The sequence below is a fragment of the Ambystoma mexicanum genome, chromosome 5q, assembly GCF_040938575.1.
Source record: "Ambystoma mexicanum isolate Mex_15411 chromosome 5q, UKY_AmexF1_1, whole genome shotgun sequence".
Classification (NCBI taxonomy): domain Eukaryota; kingdom Metazoa; phylum Chordata; class Amphibia; order Caudata; family Ambystomatidae; genus Ambystoma; species Ambystoma mexicanum.
The window spans coordinates 683,006,342-683,022,659 of NC_090933.1; the positions used below are offsets into that span (position 1 = coordinate 683,006,342).

Consider the following 16,318-nt stretch of genomic DNA (forward strand, 5'->3'; position numbering starts at 1 on the left):
AGTGTAGTTTTGAACAGTCTCAGTTGTATGGTTTTACTAAACCCTTAGTGGACTTCAGAAAAACTGTCCTAACAAATACAACAGCATTTCTTGAAGAATGCCATTTCTGGCTGTGCAGGCAATGCAAACCAAACTGGTTGAAAAGGCAGGAGAAGCCGACTTTTAGCATTAAAAGACATGTACAATTGAGCCCAGCAGTCCAACATCTGATCACATTTCTCATTTATTCTCTTTTGGCTGCAATATAGTTAATCCAAAAATATATTTATATGGTTAATCCATCTCATTTCCAGGAGCAAGCGATCAGCATTCATACAGAGCATCTACAACCTCACCAAAACATAAGATACACAATACCCTCATTTTCAAGACCTGCAACTTGAGTTAACCGTAATAAAATTTTATGTCCCTTCCAATTGAATTGGCTGCCCAAGATGTGGTAATGGAGCATCCAACAGACCAGAGGAAGAGGAATTACTCTAGGCACCTGTTTGAAACCAATGGCTACAGCAGACCAAAGGCCTCGATTAAGGGCCATATAGAAAAGGCATGCAGTGATGTCAGGGGCCCCTAAAACATTTTGCTGCTGGCTTTCAAGTTTCTTGGCTTCCTTTTTGTGCAGAGGGACTTCTACCAAAGTAGTCTTGTCGCTCCAACCCTTCTTTGATGTCCTAGTTGCTCACAGGTTACCATGGCAGGGGTGCTTTTATTTATTATTATTTTTCTTTTTTGTTATCTCCCTCTTTATTTTTTAGTACTTCATTTGTCTCCCAGGATGATTGCATCACCCTACAAGTTGACATGTGGAGCAGGGTGGTGGCTGCTGTTATTTAGTTTTTGCTTCACAGGGTAGTGAAGTCATTTTTACCACATTGCCAGTTCAAAGCCATTGGGGTTATGTTAAAGGTATTTAAACCGTGCACCGTCACCAACGGAATTTGTCCCCAGGCAGATCTGTAAACAAGGCAGAGAGGTAACCACTCTGCCGTCCATTTTGTTTACGGCACACCATTTGTGGACGGCGAGACCGGCCCAAAACGTCAGATGTGCCGACTTGAGATGACAGAGCCCAGCCCTACAGACTATATATTGGTTTCAACTGGCTTATTTACACCAATACTTCAAATTATTTAGAAAGGCTAACTTGGAGAATTATAAACTTAAAGCTCTTCTAACCTCAATATTTTGTGAGGTGTCATTTCAACCAATTTCAGTGCAGCAGCAACTTTATCAGGCCCTCGTAGCTTGAGAGGGCAAAAATGTGTCTACTGTGCATCTATTGATTTTTATGGTAGCACAATTTTCTGACGGGCACGTTCATGATGTGTGGCAGTGAAACTCACCAGCGTACTTTACTGTTGATGATCTATCATCTGAAGGATTCCAATAGTGCAGGTGTTCCTATACAGAAAAGCTGAAACCTACCCTGGGACCAAAATTGGGCAAGTAAGGCATGTGCTACTAGGAAAGCACATCAGGAAAAAGGGATGCAGTGGCAGGGGACTCTGTAAAAGGCCAGAGAAAAAAGTAAATAGTTTAAAAGGAGCCACAAAGTGCGTCCAGAGAATCCCATGAAGGGAATTGTGCCACAAAATAACTATCATTCCGTTGCTTACCCTGGTTTAATATCCATTTTATGCTAGTTATCTTATGGTATGGTGGTGCTCCAAGGCGATCTGCAGGGTATCGGCTACTGGTGATCTTCTCAGGTTAGGCTTATAAAATCCACTGCAGGAGCCTTTTCTTTGCTCTCCCCTCAGTGCACATTGCTCGGCCTCTGCGGTCTGGCAGCACCCTTTGCCTTCTCAGAGCGTTAGGTGATCTTTGCGGGTCCCCTTCACTTGCCATTTCACTGCTGTGGTGGCCTCCATCATGCATCATTTGCATAGGTGCAAAGTCCAGCCACTGTGTCTAGCCAGACAATGCTGAACCTGAAACCTACATCTGCCCCAGCACTTCCTAGGCAGTTTCCACAACCAGCGTCGTGGTTGGGTATCTCCAGGCCAGGTTCTCGGACCCCAAGCCAAACGCTGGTCCTTCCCACTCGAGTCTCCTGGTACCAGGTGTGAAGTATCTTCTGTGCGCTTTGTACCGCAATTAGGTCGGCGACTGCAAGTCACTGCAGCCATCCTTGTCCAAGCCTCAGACTCTTCTGTGGGGGTTCCTCAGACTTCCCATCTGGACTTTTTGCCAGTTCTACCATCCCTATAGGTGGTAAGTGCTTTTCATGCACGTTGTCTTGTGCAGGTTTGGAAGAATGAGAGGACAATTATGAATGGGGTGGCTTTTCACCACACCCAGGTCCCGAAGAAGGTGTGCAGAGGACGTTCATCTTTTTCACAATTCAAAGAATCGTTCCTATCCAATAAAATGCTATGTGGCTTACAACGTTGCCAACCTAGGCCTTTGGCTGCAAACATGCTTTCTGTGCACAAAACTCTGTTTCCCTGTGAGGTGTTTGGGGAGAGGAAGAACGTAGAGTGTCACAGTGCTAAGGGTAGGCAGAGTTAATGCCATGATGCAGTTGCCCAACTGAGAGCGGGGGGAGGTGGCTGGGGTGAGTGGATGGGCTGTGAGGGCCAGCTCTCCATCCAGCCTTTGGGTCTAGTGTTCAAAGTTGGTGGTAATTTGGGATTGATCTGTACTATGATGTAATATTGACCTAAAAATGGCACTGGTTGTGTTTCATGGTAACCTAGTAATTTGTGGACTGCCCGTGGTTGTTTAAATAGAGGGCACACATCAGAGACCAATTAAAAAGTCTCCTCAGATTAGTGTCCATAAAATGCTATACAGTAATTAAGGGGTGCAGAGTTCCACCCAAAGTTGGTTTGTAAATCTGGTTAGTCCCCAACATGCCAAAAAGTAGTATATATTTAATTTACCTTCCAACTGCAAGAGGATGGCTCATGCCGAGGAAACTGGAGTAGTTTCAACCTGGAGGCTTCTCACTGTCAAACAAAACAAAGTGTCACACACTACACACTTACATTTTGCAGTCAAATTACTGCACAGGACTGATGACTTTCCAGCATCTCAGATTTTTAAAGTCTCACCATAAACCATCAGATGGGTAAACGGCAAATTGGCAATCATGAATACCAGAACACCATCTACAGAGCCCTGTTCACGGTACAGGATTCTCTGAAATAGTTTGACAACAGTTCCTTGGGGCTGGGCAAACTAATGAGTGCATCTTTCAAGCCATGATTTGCAGCTCATACCAATCGGTAGCTATAGTTTAAAAGAAAACATTGTAAATACTCTTTTGCATAATTCAGTCAATTGGCATCAAGACCTATAGCAGGACTCAAAAACATGTACTCAAAACTAGCCGTTGGCAAGTGAAAATACCCTTTTGCCATATAAGAAATGGTGACCGGTGTGAATGCCAAGCAGTGCTTGGCTAATTGTTTACAACATGTGGTAGCCCCCTCCTGTACTTTTTTGCTGGGTTGTTCAACCTGCCAGGCTTATTCTAAAGGCTCACCAACCGTGGAGAGCCCTTACCTTTTAATCCATGTGACACTTCCAGAACGCATGGGTGTGCTTGGAAGGATGGTCTGCCATCAGCCAACCATTCCTTGGTTGCAATGATTCTGGTTGTGTAGATATGGTCTGCTTTTGTTCCCATGAACAGCACCCAACCGCTTATCTTGTAACCAACTGTGTACATGCACTCGGGAATGCCTGCTGCTTGAGGACGGACCGAAGCATTGCCTCAGCATTATCAGATGCTCTGAAGAAGCACTGCGAAGCGCTCCAGAACGACCAGAAGGAATCCACAGCGACACTAATTGCTTCACTCCTGTGGGGGTGGGGGGAAAAAAAAGAATTGTAGCACATCTCCCGGAAGCTCCAGACCATGCCTGTGCATTGGCAGATCCGGAAGTGGTTGTCCCTTCACTGCCAGGACAGACACCGCTGAACAAATCAGACTCTTCATCACAGGACCTCGAGCAAGCGCCCTGGTTCCATCTCCGACTCGGGCGATCCAGGGGCTTGTGATACATTTGTTCCAGTACCTGCACCGCCTAACTCTCCTCCCAGTTATTCACGGGTTGGTTCTCTTCAGTGTGACTAACCTCAAATATTTGTTCTTCCTTGCGGTCTCAACAAGCCAACCTGATCCTCAGAATAATACAGTGCCCAAGGACTAGGTGGTAATCCTGCAGACGACTCACCTGCCCACTACTCTTGTAAAGAAGTGGGTATCAGTGAATCGAGAAGGATTCTTCCCATGAGCCTTGGGGCTCCACGTGCACAAGTGACAAGTCAATCCATCTCTGGTTGCTGAACAACATGCACAAACAGTTTTTCTGTCCAGGGAATTGCTCTCCTAACTTCAGTGCTGCTGGCTGGTCTTTTCTTTGTGCAATCCTTAATCGTCGAGCCCCTCGATCTTCCAATGGAGGGAAGCCCTCCAGAGTATTTCGAACTATAGGAACTGCTTCTAATGTTCTCCATTGTTCTCTGCTTGAATTCGCCAGCCTAGGTGTCTTGCATACAGTAACTACCTTTTCTTTTGTAGAAGGGACACTACTAGAGAACTCCTACATAGAACAGTTACTCACTGGATATATTGTGACACCTTTCATTTGACAAAGTTTACTTACCTTTGAGCGTAGCAATTTTTCCCTTTGCTGCTTGAGTAAAGCAGACACTTTCTAATTGTGTATTGATTAAGTGTGTACTGAACCTGTGAACCACCCCCACTCCGCCTCCTCACAGGTCTTGGCCCAATGTCCCAACTACTTGGACAGTTAGGATAGCCTAAGGTAATCACTAGCAGTATGTCAGGAATCAACAATGAATACCGATTAAGGAAAATCTCTAATAATGTAATGTGCATAGGGGTGAATTCCATCAATGCTGTCAGTACCAGAACCTAATATTGACCTATTAGGCTAGGTACAAGGGTTTGCTTTTCTAATATCCCCTAGGACAAAAAAACAAAAACAATACACAGTTGTTTCTAAGGAGCAACAATTTTCACTATTCTCCTTCCATAGGGTGGTAACCAAATTGATAGGGATAGAGTTAAAACAGACAAAAAGTGACTCGTGGATGTGTCCCATTGACCGATGATAACATCTCTAGGCTCAGGTTGTTTCAAAACACTGTGCCTACTCCCTCTGAAGATCGCAATGCAATAACACATTTTAGATTACATTTTCTTTTAGAGATACAGGCTTATTTCAATAAAATGTATTTACCTGGAACTATGTAGCATGTCCCACTGGATTGCTATGAACGGTAATAAATGCAGCTGAACAGAACAAACATCTGCAAGAGAAATGTAGAGGGTAAGTACAAGACCAAGCGCTCACCAGAAATCACATTTCAATCAACAAAAATGTTGCTGGTTCTCAGAGAAACAAGTGGTCATCAGGGTGACATGCAGATGGGTAAACGGCAAATGATAAGTCATCATTGAACCAGCAAGAACATTCTAAAGATTGGACACAAATCTAGCTCTGGCTAGTGGCTACACAGTAAACACGTGCAGTGTACTAGTGGCTGTAGTGAACATGCAATGCTGCATAGAACGTGACTGATCAGCAGGGAACCACAAGGACAAGCCAGGAAACACCGTCCTCAGATTCTCCACCATCCCAACCACAAATATTGGAACATCAGCATTTAAAAAAAACACAGGTAATGTTAAATGGCTTCTGCAGTGGCAGTCAGTGATAGCTAAATCATTGTCGGTGCCGAAGGAGCGTTGCTGCTGTTGCTCTGCTAACAATAATAATTTAGCATTTATATAGTGTTATGAAGCCACAGGCATGTGAGCGCTGCTTATTATTATCCACGGTGTGTGGTGCTCAATTATCGAGCTCGGAAGGATGAAAAGCTGAGTTGGCCCTGCGGGGATTTGAAGCTCCGCACAAATGTCAAAACGAGCGCACTACTCCCTGTGCTATCGGACCGGTATGGCCAAACATGCTAGTAGACATTCTGCTTTGTTCATGTTTTTATGGTCTTGTTGACGCGTTAAAAAAGGCAGAGGATTAAAAATCGCCTGCTGCTTTAAAAATCCTTCTGCAAGCCCAGCCAGAAAAGCTGACCCGATTTCGCACGCCCACCATAACAAATAGCTTCCACGTGCTAAGTGGCGCCAAGTGGGTGTTGGAGCTCTGACCCTTCGAGGATGCTGAACAACTCTTTAGAATGGTACCGTCTCTGCCTAACTGTGCACTGCTATACATATTCAAATTCCTAGTGCGGTTGACTTTTCTGTAAAAGCAACTGGAGGGGGGCCCACTGCTGATGCGCCTACAAAGTAACACAATGGGAGAAGACGGTGGCCCGGGGGCTGAGGCGGTCCTTCGTCAAATAATAAATAATCGGAGGACTCTTACTCCAAAGGCCACCCCCCATATCCTCGCCCCCCCCCCTCACCGTTACCTGACCCGGTCTGGCCGGCCCGTTTTGGCCGCCCATCCCCCACCCCCCCACCCGCATTTGGCAAAATCGACTTACTGAAAATGATAGACAAACACAATTTGTAAGGTTTGAAATATTGATGCCACAGCAGCTTTATTTGTATAAAGTCAAGGAGTTATCTTACAGGCGATCCGTGAATTCACCACACCACAGGTTCTTCTACGCTGTGTGAGGCTTGCTAGGTAGGGCCGCCCCCCCCCCCCCCCCACCCTTGCCGCCAGCGTCCGGAGGACGCCTCGGGTTGAGCCCGGCCCTTGCTACCAGCTTCTCTCTACCCGTGGCCATGAGACTTGATTTGTTGCTTGCATTCTATTTTGACGCTTCCCCCTTGGTCTAAGATACCCGTTTCTAAACCCACCCCCCCACCTGACACCCTTCCCGGTGTCCCAAATTCTGGGCCTCGCTACACTAGCTAGACAGGCAGCCACTCTGGTGCCCAACTATACGTAGGTGACTATACAAGCACCACATTTCCTGTGCCCACCCATCACGTCCCTGCCTATACAGCCATCACTTTGTGATGTCCAGCTACCCAGGAGCAGAATCCCACTCTACTCTGATCTCCCATCTGTTACCGACACCCCTCCCTTCTACCCGTGGCCAACCAGGCTTTGGACCCAGTGTGTCCCCCTTTCCCCTTATTGTACCCCGGGCTGAGCTTAGGCGGAGATCCCAGACTCCCAGTACCCTCCCCCGGGGCCCTCATCCGAGATCCTGAGCCCCCCGCCTTGAGCTTACCTCCCCTCCTTCGCCTCCTGGGCTCTTGTGACCCCCCCTGTTCCCTCCTGTCACCCTTTGAGCCCGCCTTTGACCCCCCACATCCCCTCTGTGCATCCTTGCAACACTCTTCCCCCCCCCACCCGTTTGCTTTTGGCAACTTTACCTGTGCCCCCATACCTTCCTCTTGCTCTTACCCCTACTCCCCCCCCCCCCCCCGACTTCCCTTTTAGACCTCCGCTGTGACCTTCCTTGACTTTATTTCCCTTTACACCCCCCCCCCGCATTTTGGGGTTGGAATGGCTTCAAAGCCCCCTAAACCCTCCCCTTTTTACCCCCCAGGGCCTTCCCAGAGTCTGCTACTCTTGGGCGCCGTATGATCTAAGCTGTTGGCTGAGCATTCCCCCATGGGCCTGCCAGTACTTTGCTAAAGGGATCGACCTGTGAGGGGAGGGGGGTGGGTTGAGAGGGGTCAAAAAAAAAAAAAAAACCTCCATGTTCCGCTTCTTCATTGAGACCCCCCTTGGCCCCTCCTTGTTAACGCCAACCAGAGATCCTTCCTGCGCACCGTACCTCAAATACAGCTTGCCTCGCCCACTTCCCATTACTTTGGCTACATTTTTCTGGTGGTACCTTGCTGCTTGCTTTCTCCACCCATGCACGCTGTGCGCAGGCTATATCTGTTTGGTGGTAGCGAAATAAGCGCGATTGCACAGTATAAATCACTGACGAACCATAAGCGAGATAACCGATTTTATTTGTACCAAGGCTGAACATCCCCCGGTCACTTGCAACCTGGTTGAGCGTTGTCCACCAGTTTGAATGCACCTTCTAATGTAGGCAAACGTCCGCCTCTCGGTCTGCCCCAAACTCCTCCACTCTTATGCTCCCATCTCAGATTGGGAGCACTCTCCATTCTTCTCCTGAACGTTAGGTCGTTCAGCAGCCAAGTGCTACCTCCCCACTTCTTGTGCTCCTCCACCACGCAATTCCTGTAATGGTATAAACCTGGCCCGGGTCGTTCTGAACTATTCTCCGTGCCATTAGTCTGAATGCCGTCAGCCAGTCCTGTATGTTTTCTTGCGGCCTCGCCATCTTCTCGGCCCTTACCCCCCCGGTCATCTGCAAGGGATCCTTTCCTCTGTATACGTGATCCCTCAAACAGCCGCTTGAACAGTGACCCGACCCGTTTCAGCCTTCTTTTCTCAACCTTAGGTTTAGCGGCTGGGAAAACAGTCTAGCTCGGCTCCCCCCACAGGGGGTCAGGGGAACCAGAGTGAGTGGAGGAGGGGGCTGCCGCCTGGGTCTTGCTTCTCCCGCTACGCCCCCCACCCCCATCCTGGCCACCGCTGTTGCCCAACCTGCGGCCCTGGCTCATACCACGAATCTGGCCCAGCCTTCCGCGTCCAGAGGCTGTCCCCCGGTGGCGACAAAGCTGACTCCACTTTCGCTGGTCCCCCATCCAACTGCTCTTCCGCCACTGCCCCTCCAGCGCCCCGCCCCTTGTTCACACCACGCCCCCCCTCCTTGATCAGGGGAGTGACCAACTTGGCCAGGGTTTTCAGTGCGAGGTTGGGCGATTGTGGCACTTGCAACGGTGGCTTGGAACTGCTGGGCACACCTGCGGGCAACGCCCCAAATCATGCCTTGAATGCGGCCAGCTCCTCCTCCAGGTCCCTTTCCGTTTTCTTTTTTGGTGCGACCCCCCGCTCGTTTTTGCCGTTCTTTTACGAGCGGGGATGACTGAGCCCGCCGCCTGGAGGCAGCAGATCTGCCCGCTAGTGGGCTCGTTACTTCATAGTTCGCTTTGTCCGCTTCCGGGTTGGTCATTGGAGCTATATTGACTTTGGTCATTGATGGAACACCCATCCTGGTTATGGCCGCCGGCCACCCTATGGCTTCAGCCAGAACTGCGTATTCCGACCACGATTGGGCGTCCATAAAACACCCTGCCGATGACGATCCTACGGGTTCCTCCTCTGTCTGCCCATCCTCTACTATTAGGAGCTCTACGACGTCGAGCCCTGCGTTAGCGGTATTTGCAAGCGTCGACATGATGACCTGCATGAAAACAGTTGCTTGTGTCACTAGTGTCGTACTACCGCCTTTGTAGTGCATGACCTCTTGTTAACTGCATTTTGTTTGGCCCCTGAATGCCTCCCCCCACCACACGCTGCCGACCCACAGAAATTCCATGTCAGGTTTGCACGTTGCTCAATGCCATGCCGACCGACAGAAATTCCTTATCAAGTTTGTACGTTACTCAATGCAATACCCCATTGTTGTAAGTTAGCAGGGAACTTTATGACCAGGTATAAGCTGGGAGTTAGTTCAAAAGTGGCAATAATTCACATGCGTCCCGCTTGCAGGTGGCCTACAATTTCTAAAGGGTAACATGTGATCTCCATCTTGACCCCGACACGGTTGAAGTTCATGGCTTGGTGCTGCCTTGGCTGAAACCTATTCTTCCTCAGATCTCGAGTCCATTGATTTTGCGCGCACGTGGCTGCCAGGATGTTCCTCCCCCGATTAATTGTTACTCCAGGCGGATGAAAAGCGCCCTCGCTTTTACCTCCTCCAAGCCCAATGTGTGCTAGGCATGAATGCGAGCCGGGCACAGGGAGGCCGCAACAGCGCACAGTCACATCAGAGATCCCTGCCACCCATGGAAAACCCTGTGTGTCATGTGGCGCTTTCACCAGATTTCGGTATGTATGGACCCAGACATGTGCCTTGCAATGGGCGAGGTTAATTTAAGCTGATGCCTTCACGGCGGACAAAGCATTCCCAAGCGAACTAGTGGGGACTGAGGCTTCTTCGTACCCCCCTATATCAACCAAGTCTCGAGAGGATAAACTCATGGACAACGTGCTCGCCTTGGAAGCAAAACAACGCAGAGAACCACAAGCTCGATCTATTAGGCGCGTTATAAATAACCTGTCATTACATTGCAGGCACCTAGTCAAATCCTAGACTATCGCTGGCCGCTCCGTCCTCAATTAACCCTTAGTATGGAGGGTGCGCCAGCAATATACTGTCGGGCGAATACGAATGAGCCCCCACCGTGACCCCCCCCCCCGACAGGCGTGACCAAGGGAGAGGAAACGCCCCACAAATATCCCACTACCCAACCCGGACGTTGCTCTGCCCAGCCCATTACCCAATATCCCACACCTCTTCCTGGGTTGCGCCCAATAGCCTGTGCTGTGGCCTAATAGCGGCGCCACCCTTGCGGCGCAAAACCAGCGCGCCCAACATGCCGTGCCCCCCACCGCTGTACTCTTCCTGCCCCTAAAGGTGTACCCCCTACTGAAAATCAGTTGTGTATTCTATACCCGCTTCTGAGATATCAGCCCAGGGCACTGTAACTAGGTTAACTTGATTCTACGCTAGAGGTCTACACCGCCTGGAATAGCAACGATCCACAGCCAAAACAATGGCATTCAACCGAATGACAATTGCAAAAGGACCGCCCCGAACCACAGACATGTATTTAGCCATTCCTGATCTCCGAAACCCTGCATATATACGGCCAGCGCGCCGTGACATTACCATGGCTGTTGATCAATAAGGCTGCACGGCGACCGCCCCATGCCCCAATGTTGCGCGGCGGCCCTTACAGATTCGACCACACCTAAGGCGCTCACCCGCGCCAAACCAGCCCCGGGGTCTGCCGGGTTTCATTTTAATTACATGCGGTGGCCCATCTAAGCCCCGTGAAAACTTCGCAAGATGATGCTTCACGGTCACTGTTAGTCAGTCCTTCCTGCCAAAACCTGCACCCCAGGCCCTTGTACTCTAAACTCCCCCCCCCCCACCCCCACGCGCATCCTTCCCGTAGACCCACAATCTTTTGTGAAATTTCCACTGACCCGAGAAATATTTGTCGTCTCCTGGCGCCCTCGGTGCTCCGTTGACTGTATTGCATACCTGCGCCCTGTGACCCGCCCCCCCCCCCCCCACCCTACCATGCTAAAGGAGCCCAATGTATGCTCAGCGACACCGCCAGCCCGTTACCTCCTGGTTGATCTATGTGTGATAAACGCCTCCTACACTTAAACATTGTGCCTTGAAACACTTGTGTATAGGCGCGTTAAAACTTCCTTAAACGTGCAGGGTGAAATAAAGAGGATTTGCACAATTTGTACCACAACTGGCAGCTGCAGCCGTCCTGCCTCTTCAGCCGCGTGCCCTCTGTGCCACCCCGGCCTACTCAAAATTCCGACCCATCGGCCAGAAATAAACGCACTCAGCAGAAGCGTGCAAATCCCGGTACATTGCATAGTGCAATACCGAAAATCCCTGCAGCACTGTGCCCAGTGATGACGAAACATATAATATTGCGCCCTTTTGCGACCAATGAACCATAATAATTATCAATATTCACTCACATTGCCTTCCACAACTTCAGTGCTCTGCCATTATCAAATAAAATGTTGCCGTTTTTGTTCGGGCGACACCCACAATTCGATACCCTCACCTTGATGCATGCCCCAGCAAATTCACATGCGGCGCGGCAGTCAATGTGAAAACCTAGCGACTACAAATATCCTGACGGCATTCTGTGACTTGTAGTTTCCCAGCACATGCAACACGGCATGGGAGTTCACTGTAGTATGCATGTCAGTGAATCCGGGGTGCTCTGAAGTTGCCCCTGAGCCACTAAAACCCCATTTCACAAACGTGCTAGCAACAACAAGGGCGGGTAGGGCCGAACGGGACCCAACCTAAGGCCGCTCAGTCACGGCGTGGCGGCCATGAGCCACCGAATCTCTACTTCTCAAATCCACTTCTTAATTAAAACGTGCCCCCTGTGCTTGAAATAACCCTCAGGACCGACAACCAAAACAATTTGCATACTTCCATCCACCCCAACTATCGGCCCGTTTTCTAATGTGCAATCCCCCCCCCCGCCACCATTAGACACGCAGTGTAGTGATGACCCCCGCTCCCCTACCGTAGAGCCTCTCCTCTCCCCTGGCCGCCCTGGTTGCATTGCCCCTTCCTCCTTGGATTTCGTTTAATGTCAGCGCTGAAAACCATTCCCGACGAGTGCTTTCCCCACTACGATGCGACTTGGGTGCGCGTGTCGCCCATGATAAACCACTGGCCGTCCCCATGCTCGCTTCGTATCGTTCCTACTGCATGCTGGGCCCCTACCATGGGTGATCCTGGATAGCCCCCGTAACGAGCCCATACACGCACACGACGCCCCACAACCGCCGGCCGCTGAAGTGAAAACCTTACGGATTAAATTACCTTTTGTCGCCCGGCGGGAACCGACAACAGCTGCCGCTGGAACTCCTGAAGCAGGATAGCCAGTACCGGTCCCAATAACCCGACTCCTAGTCCGACCTTCCTGAAACCGACCAGTCGCCTTCCTGTGGATCACCAGACACGTCCTCGAACACGAACACCAGACCAATTCCAAAAAGACACGTCCTACGTCCGGGAAGTTGTCCGTCCGGGAAGTTGTCCGTCGTTTCATAAAGGGGTCCCTCTCCCTAGCAGTGTTGCCAGGTCAGAAGGAAAAAATAAGCTGAATGCTCCTTTAAAAACAAGCCCAAAACAAACTGCCTCCCAACCAAATAAGCTGAAAAAACAAGCGCAACGCAAAAAAAGTTGGAAAGGTCTCAGAAGTTGAAAAATAACTATAACGCAAAGAATACATACAGAGAGGACAAACATAATATGTTACCAAAAAACATTTATTAAAATTGTTTTCCAACAATTGGTGTCTATTTTAATTTCTTGTATATGTGTGACTTATAAATGCACATCATTGGCTTTTTGGATCCTTGGCTGCTCTGGTCCTTGATTCGTCGCTCACCATATAGTCCATCACCCCTCTGGTCACTGGCTCCCTCATGACTTGCTCCTCTAGTAAATCACTAGCCCACCCACTGACATCCCATTGCCATGCTAATCCTCAACCCTGTTCTTGCCCCTCTCCCCCCAAAACACCTTCTCATGGGAACTCTGAGCTCTCTTTAATGAAGCCTTAACCAGACCATCCACCTTATGGCGATTTTGCGATTTGCAAAAAAAAAAAAAAAAAAAAAAAAAAAAAAAAAAAAAAAAATCGCAAAATTTGCCATTTCCCGCAATTGCCGCTATAAATCATTAAATGAGCGCAAAAAAGACACGTTAGCTTAGTGTGTCTTTGTTCGCGCTCATTTAATGATTTAGAGCGAACACAGCTGGCTGCTGATTGCAGCAGCTTGAGGGTTAACACCTCGGCTCTGCGTTGCAGGCCCAGGATTGGGGGAGGGTCACGCAGGCCTGGGAGATGCACAGCATTTGGCTGTGACCCCAGGCACCTCCAAGGCTCATTGAGTGCCCAAGCTGACAGTTGGTGAAGCTAGCCAGGTAAGCACTGGCCTGTCCACTCATCTGCCCCCAACTCAGAGCACCCAAAGAGGCCACTGGACTGTTTTCATTCCCGGCGCTCGACAGGAAAGTAAATTACTGTCCTGTCGAGCGTGGAAAAGAAAGCATAAACTTAATGCTTCCTGACGCTCGTCTACAATTGGTATCATGCAGCCCAGCCTTAAGGCTGGGCTGCATGATACCAATTGAAGACTCTCGTAGCTGTATTAATTTCAAATTGCTTTACAATTGGTATCATGGGCTGCATGATACCAATTGTAAAGCAATTTGAAAACGAATACAGCTACGAGCGTTTGTATCATGCAGCCCAGCCTTGAATCAAGGCTGGGCTGCATGATGCCAATTGAAGACTCTCGTAGCTGTATTTGTTTCAAAATGCTTTACAATAATTGTAAAGCAATTTGAAACGAATACAGCTACGAGCGTTTGTATCATGCAGCCCAGCCTTGAATCAAGGCTGGGCTGTATGACACCGATTACGCACAAAATTGGGTGTTAAAATTTATGAAAGGCAAATGCCATTCGTCCTGTGCAATTTTGGTGGTTATGCAAAGCCAATTTAATGATATATGCATATTTCACCTTGATATGCTAATTTCTGATGACATCACATGCCATTGCATTTGTTAATGAGTTCCCTCCCCCACTTTAATTTGTAGGACTTGACCCCTGGTAGTGTTGTGATGTTTCATTTCTGTTTGTGGGTGTGTTTAGTCACCATGTGTGGGTGGCATAACCAAGGAATTATGACCACCCAAGAGAGTTCATTGTTTGGCTAGGTATTATGGGCTTGCAGTTACTGCCACTGCATTGCCCCTGTGTCTTGGCCTCATGGATTCCTTCCATGGAGAAGTGTAGAGTTGTTCCCCCTCTCTCCTGGGGTCATAGGACAAGCGAAAAGCAAACCTATGGGCTTCAACCAGGGTTACACTTTTGAATTCAAGCCTATCTGTTTATTTGCTTTCCACTTGTCTGCTGGAAGTAGTGGCACAGCACCATTTCCTTGGAGCTCATCAGGCTGTATACCCCTTCCCCCACCACAATCCAAAATGTTAGGCTGTGGTGACTCGACCTGGCTGTCCTACAGAGCGCAGCCAGACAGAACACATTTTGTTCCTCACTAACAAAAGCCTTGCAATTACTTGGTTTTAGGATAAAAAAGATGTTAAATGATATCTTTTTCAACGTTAGAAAATGCCGCAAAAAACGCATTTGGGTGCCGCAATTTTTTTCTTTTTTGTGCCGCAATATTTTCCATTTCATGCCGCAATTTTCTGGAGGGTCTGCTTAACATTAAACTTTGCACTGAACAATGATTTAATTTGAGCTGTAAATGCTACTGGTGTAATAGAAATGTCTTCAATCAGCCAATCAAGTTAAAACGACTGTGTGCGTCCTCCAGTGAAGTCCTGTAAACAGTTTTTGGATTTTGTAAACGTATCAGGCATTTGCCAGGCACTGCCATTAGATGCAGAGGTACTTGCACCATTTTGCACCTGCTACCATTCATACAACTAAAGACAGCACTGTCTACCAAGGGCCTTTCCCATGCCTATAGAAAACCCCAAACTATTGTCATTGCCAATGCTTGTTTCCATCATGATTAAACTACATGTTGCTGTAAATACCCTGTGTTTACCTCTTGGCTAGGTAATGTGCTTTCAAAGGGTCTCTCATATATAGAGAGCCCATCAAGGCAAAATGCCTCCACACAACCTACAATGGGAGAGCTGGTACTAAAAGAAAGGAGTACTTGCAGGTCATTAAGTGGCTGCAGACAGCCCCTTCCAGAACGCTGCATGGGGCTTCGCATTAGAAAAGCAATCAGCCTGAGCCTCATCGTGAGTGCTTAACTGGTTATCAGAGGACGGGGTGTGTTATGTCCTGCCTCCGCGCCTCGGCACGAGGGGAGACAGAGCGTGCAGGGCCTTGTCAGAAGGCCGCAGTGGCGCAGCTCCAGTGGGAGCGAAATGAGACACGCCACTGTTCGTTACTGTGCCCGGAACTGCTCCCCGTCCGCGGGGGCAGGGCTTTTATTGAGCCGCCCCGCGTTGCGGGACGCAGGGCGGATAAAACAGGGTGTTAGCCTTTCAAACTTTTTTTTCCTTTTTTGTAAACGGGGCAAAGTCAAACAGGGACGGGTAAACAAGCGGAAAATAAGCACACAGTTAAGGGAAAACGCGGACAAAAACCGCGACAAGCGACCTGCAAATATTATAGGCGACTTTGGGCAAAAACAAGCCCAAAGTCGCTTATAATAAGCGGACATGGCAACACTGCTCCCTAGGTTTCCCGCCCAGCTTCCCGCCGTTGGAGGTTCCACCCACTTACAGGGGGCGGGCATTCTTCATCTGGGCCCGCCCCCCCATATTCCAGGAAAGGGGGGTGGGGGAGGGGGGGGGGAAGAGGTTGGCTGGGCAACCCCCACTAAATGGCGGCGCCCGCCATGCCTACTTCGTCGGCGCATTCGCCCGCCAGATCATGCATACAGCCCGCTGCCGGCAGGAGCAAAAATACATCATTAACTTGCTCACAAAATACAAGGCTGTTACCAAAGAATAGTACAGCGACTGGGAACCAGTTGGTTTAAGCACTAGTGTACCCGAGAACTCCCAGCATGACAGGGAGCGTTTGTTCTCTTCAGAGTCAACTAACAAACCTGGAAACAGCAATGTTTTTACAGAATGCTGGTTGAGCCTATGCGCATCATCTGTAAATGGCCAACGTGTGTGAAACAGACTATTGCCTCAAACCATTGATA

General features: G+C 49.0%; 1 non-coding gene across 1 annotated transcript; it reads right to left on the reverse strand.

Moving 5' to 3' along the window:
* Positions 1-401: 401 nt before the first annotated feature.
* LOC138499032 (small nucleolar RNA SNORA2/SNORA34 family) lies at positions 402-538 on the reverse strand. Its single transcript, XR_011279084.1, has one exon. It is a non-coding gene; the product is annotated as a small nucleolar RNA SNORA2/SNORA34 family (small nucleolar RNA).
* Between the last annotated feature and the right edge of the window lie 15,780 nt (positions 539-16,318).